Raw genomic sequence first — 6,000 nt, forward strand, 5'->3', positions numbered from 1 at the left:
ATGTCATTTTTTCAACCAAACTAACTACGCAGCGATAAGTAGATGTTTTACCTCCAGTCATGCATGATTAAAGCCAATGTAAATTGAACCTAAAAATGCCCAGAACCTTCCTTTACCTATGGAAAGAGAAGGTTCTGGGTCCTATATAGCCTTACTGTCCCTCTCCTGGTGCCCCCCCCCATGAAAATAATCGTAATGTGGCAACGTTTCACCAGGAAATAACCGTAATGCGGCAATGTTTCACCAGAAAATAATTGTAATGACGAAGGTGGCAGAGGGGAACAGAAAGAGCCACAGGGAGATAGAAGAAGGAGCAAAGGGGCACAGAATGAGGCACAGGGGGACTGAGGAAGGTGCAGGGGACAGAGGTGGCACATGGGGACTGTAGAGGCACATGGAGACAGAAGGAGGCACAATGGGAGACAGAAGGAGGAACAGGAGGACAGAAGGAGGCAGAGTGGGACTGAAGGAGGAACAGGGGGCAGAGGTAGTACAAGGGGACAAATAAAGCCAAAGGGACATAAGGAGGCACAAAGGGGCACAGAAGGAGGCAGAGGTGACACAGGGGGACAGAAAGAGGCACATGGAGACAGAAGGAGGCACAGAGACAGAAGGACAAACGGGGTCAGACATGGCAAAAGGGACTGAAGGAGGCACAAGGAGACAAAAGGAGGCACAAAAGGGACAGAAGGAGGCACAAAGGGGGGAAGAAGGATGCAAAAGGCACGGAGGTGGCGGCTGCCTGCAACTTACGCTAAGTAGATGCAGCAGAAGCAAGTAATAGAACAAACACGGGGTGGGGCTTAGTCCTGGGGAGGGGTTTAGTCCTTGGGGTGGGGCTTAATCCGGCAATATGGCGCCCCCCCAGGACCAATGGCACTCCAGGCAATGGCCTGTACTGCCTACGCCTAGAGGCTCCCCTGCCAGTGCTATCACCGCCATTCCAATCTGCTGCTGCGGGAAGCTTTGGAAGTCTTTGTGAGCCCAAGTGCTCCCGAACACGTACTGCACATATGCGAGCGCACAAGAGAGACTTCAAAAGCCTCCAGTGGTGGCACAGGGCAGTATCTGACCGACCAGTCATATATTGCTACCGGGGGTGAAGGCGCTGGTATGAGGGGACCAGGAGAGGACAAGAAGGCTCTATAGGACCCAAAACCTTCCCTCTGAATAGGTGAGCATCTTTTTTTTTTAGATTTACTTGACATTTACCTTTAAATAGAATTCTGCATGTAATAAAAAAAAACAAAGTGTACAAAACCTGCTATATACAATGCTTGAGTTCTGGAACGCAACCGCTAATCTGCTATCAAAAAGGCCTCTAAAATGACTCTGCATCACAAACTTATAAACATTCCTTCCCCTGATCTCCATGCATACAGAGCACTGGTAATACATTTTCCACATCACCTTTGAAGATTTTTCTATACATTGTTTTGCCATTTACTTAGCGGCTTGCTTTATGAATTTTATATGCCTGCCAAGTGGAGCGTGGCATTTTAATTAAATAACCGACACAATTATCGATCTCTATTCTTTTAGCAGCAGATTGTCCTCGTAGAAAATTTACACCGAGGTCTGCCGGGAATTAAGTGCTATTTGCTGTAATGGGAACTTGTGACATTAGAGTGCAAAAATGCCTGTATTGTTTTAGGGTATATCACGCTGACAACAATAACAACAATGGCTAAAAGGCTCTGTCCTGTCTGGAGCGCTAATAAATGTCAGAATTGCTTTACATATCAAAGTATGATGGACGATTTTGCTGTCAAAAACACTAGCCAGAAGCCAGTGAATAACACAAAGGGTAACCAGTTCAGGGGCAAACCCAGGATTTTCATGGGGGGGGGTGTCCTGAAAGGTCTCCCTCAGCCACACACAATACACTATAATAATATGGTAGGACATCATGCTGGGTACACACAATGCAATTTCCCATCGGACTGTCAGGATATGACAATTATTTCCTAGATGTCCGATCTGCTCCTGATCAACAACGGGATTGATCAGGAGCAATTTGGATACAGATAATAATGAGGACAGCTGACATTGCTAATGAAGGGGAAAGTGAAGCATTCACACAGCAGGGCACAGGGCTGTGCTCATACCTAACTGTGCTCCGTGAAGTTCTACAGAGCTCTGAACACACTGCTGCTCCATTCTCTGTACACACACTGCTGCTCCATGCTCTGTACACATGATGCTGCTTTATGCTCTGTACACACAGTGCTTCTCCATGCTCTGTACACACACTGCTGCTCCATGCTCTGTACACACGCTGCTGCTCCATGCTCTGTACACACGCTGCTGCTCCATGCTCTGTACACACACTGCTGCTCCATGCTCTGTACGCACACTGCTGCTCCATGCTCTGTACACACACTGCTGCTCCATGCTCTGTACACACACTGCTGCTCCATGCTCTGTACACACGCTGCTGCTCCATGCTCTGTACACACGCTGCTGCTCCATGCTCTGTACACACACTGCTGCTCCATGCTCTGTACACACACTGCTGCTTCATGCTCTGTACACACGCTGCTGTTCCATGCTCTGTACACACACTGCTGCTCCATGCTCTGTACACACGCTGCTGCTCCATGCTCTGTACACATAATGCTGCTTTATGCTCTGTGCGCACACTGCTGCTCCGTGCTCTGTACACATGATGCTGCTCCATGCTCTGTACACATGATGCTGCTTTATGCTCTGTACACACGCTGCTGCTCCATGCTCTGTACACACACTGCTGCTCCGTGCTCTGTACACATGATGCTGCTCCATGCTCTGTACACATGATGCTGCTTTATGCTCTGTACACACAGTGCTGCGCCATGCTCTGTACACACAGTGCTGCTCCATGCTCTGTACACACAGTGCTGCTCCATGCTCTGTACACACACTGCTGCTTCATGCTCTGTACACACGCTGCTGCTCCATGCTCTGTACACACGCTGCTGCTCCATGCTCTGTACACATAATGCTGCTTTTTGCTCTGTACACACACTGCTGCTCCATGCTCTGTACACACGCTGTTACTCCATGCTCTGTACACACGCTGTTGCTCCATGTTTTCTACACGCACTGCTGCTCCATGCTCTGTACACACACTGTTGCTCCATGCTTTTTACACATGCTGCTGCTCCATGCTCTGTACACACGCAGCGGCTCCATGCTCTGTACACCCGCTGCTGCTCCATCCAAATTTTTTTGCAGCAGGGAAAGAAAGGGACCATTGCTGTGAGCTGCAGGATACCTGCAGATATTCTGCTGTCTCAACTGGTGCCTGTCCCCAGACACTGCACTGCACCGGCTCTGGTCTGGTAATCCCACCCTGCGTTTGCCTATGCAGTTAACAAATGGCAAGCCAAACACCTGGATCCTTTTCAGTGGGGCTACAGTAGTGTTCTTCTACCTTGTCCTCAAGGCCAGAGGTGTTATAACAGCCCCTGTGACCAGTAGCGTCGTGAGGGGGGTGCGACCCGCACCAGGTGGGGTGACCCCAGCCACCCTAGAGGGGGTGCACTCATAGCCAGAGCTGTGTGTGTCCCCGCATGTTCTGCAGCTCAGCTGCAGTGGCAGGGCAGCTAGGAGGTCAGGGTGGTTGCAGCTCGGAGGAGGGGGGTGGTCGGTAGATAATAAACAAAGCGGAGGGTAGTTATACTTTACACGTCCTTTTATGATACACGGCTCCTTCACTCCACTTCCTTAGCAGTTGCATGAGCCGTACAGCCAGCCAATCATCTTGCAGGGAGTGAAGCCGCATGGTGATTGGCTGGCTGCACAGCACATACAACTTATAAAGAAGTTGAGAAGCTGTGTGTATCCTAACAGGAAGACCAGGTAAAGTATAGTTACCCTCCGCTCTGCGTTTACCTTGTACAAGACAAATAACATTTATATTGCACTTTTCTCCTTGCGGACTCAAAGCGCCAGAGCAGAGCAGCAGCCACTAGGGCGCGCTCTATTGGCAGTAGCCGTGTAAGGGAGACTTGCCAAAGGTCTCCTACTGAATTAGTGCTGGCTTACTGAACAGGCAGAGCCGAGATTCGAACCCTGGTCTCCTGTGTCCGAGGCAGAGCCCTTTAACCATTACACCATCAGCCAACTGCTTGTACAGACCTCCACAGACTGCACGAGCACTGCTGGCTGCTTCTCAGCAGCTAACAAGTGCTGGAAAACTTCGGTGCAAGTCTGTGAGGCGTACGTTAAAAAGGGGCGCTGGGAAAAAAGGGCGCAGGGTTTTAAACGATAAGCATGGATAACGTTTAAAAATGTATTGTACTGTATTTCGTTTAAAATTAATGTTTTATAAAGTTATAAATCATTAAATAATGTGCATTAAATCGGCAATTGTAAAAACGTTAATCTTTCGTTTAAATAGTGAAACCTATAATAACGTTTAAAAAAAAAATTACTAAGTAACCCTCCCTGTACCTACCCCTAACCCCTAGACCCCCCTGTTGATGCCTAAACCTAAGACCCCCCTGTTGGTGCCTAAGTAACCCTCCCTGTACCTACCCCTAACCCCCCCTGTTAGTGCCTAAACCTAAGACCCCCGTGTTGGTGCCTAAACCTAAGACCCCCCTGTTGGTGCCTAAACCTAAGACCCCCCTGTTGGTGCCTAAACCTAAGACCCCCTGTTGGTGCCTAAACCTAAGACCCCCCTGTTGGTGCCTAAACCTAAGACCCCCCTGCTGGTGCCTAAACCTAAGATCCCCTGTTGGTGCCTAAACCTAAGACCCCCCTGTTGGTGCCTAAACCTAAGACCCCCCTGTTGGTGCCTAAACCTAAGACCCCCCTGTTGGTGCCTAAACCTAAGACCACCCTGTTGGTGCCTAAACCTAAGACCCTCCTTAGTGCTCACTGTATTGTGTGTAGAATAATGTTTTAAAAACAGTAAGGGATAAAATATATTACAATTTACATTACGTACTGATCGCTTTGTTTCGTGAATAATAATGTTTTACAAACAGTAAGGGATAACATTTAAAATAATGTTTTATTGAAATAAGAAACGTAAATCATCACAAGCAGTTATAAAACATGAAAAATCTTCGGGCGCCGTTGGTAAACGTTATTATTCTCGGGCGCCCTTTTTTCCTGTTCGGCGCCCAGTAAACGATAATTATTATAGGAGTGAATGGCGGCACCCGATTTGTCCACTAGCCTCCTGCGCCCTTTTTTACTGTTACCGTCTGTGAGGCACTAGTGTTTGATGTCAGGCAGAGTAACCCCACTAGAGTTGGGCCGAACGGTTCGCCGGCGAACGTGGTTCGCGCGAACGTAGGTGGTTCGCGTGCGGGTACCGCATGCGAACGTTTTGCGGAAGAAGTTCGGTTCGCCCCATAATGCACCTGAGGGTCAACTTTGACCCTCTACATCACAGTCAGCAGGCCCAGTGTAGCCAATTAGGCTACACTAGCCCCTGGAGCCCCACCCCCCCTTATATAAGGCAGGCAGCGGCGGCCATTACGGCCACTCGTGTGCCTGCATTAGTGAGAGTAGGGCGAGCTGCTGCAGTCTCTCATATAGGGAAAGATTAGTTAGGCTTAACTTCTTCCTGGCTGCATACCTGTTCTGTTCAGTGAGCCCTCAGCCCACTGCATACCTGTACTGTGATCCTGCCACTGCATACCTGTTCAGTGATCCTGCCACTGCATACCTGTTCTGTTCAGTGAGCCCTCAGCCCACTGCATACCTGTACTGTGATCCTGCCACTCCATACCTGTTCAGTGATCCTGCCACTGCATACCTGTTCTGTTCAGTGAGCCCTCAGCCCACTGCATACCTGTACTGTGATCCTGCCACTGCATACCTGTTCAGTGATCCTGCCACTGCATACCTGTTCAGTGATCCTGCCACTGCATACCTGTTCAGTGATCCTGCCACTGCATACCTGTTCAGTGATCCTGCCACTGCATACCTGTTCAGTGATCCTGCCACTGCATACCTGTTCTGTGAACCCGCCACTGTATACCTGTTCTGTTCAGTGGACCC

This window comes from Hyperolius riggenbachi, chromosome 2 (genome assembly GCF_040937935.1).
Source record: "Hyperolius riggenbachi isolate aHypRig1 chromosome 2, aHypRig1.pri, whole genome shotgun sequence".
In the NCBI taxonomy this organism is placed as follows: Eukaryota; Metazoa; Chordata; class Amphibia; order Anura; family Hyperoliidae; genus Hyperolius; species Hyperolius riggenbachi.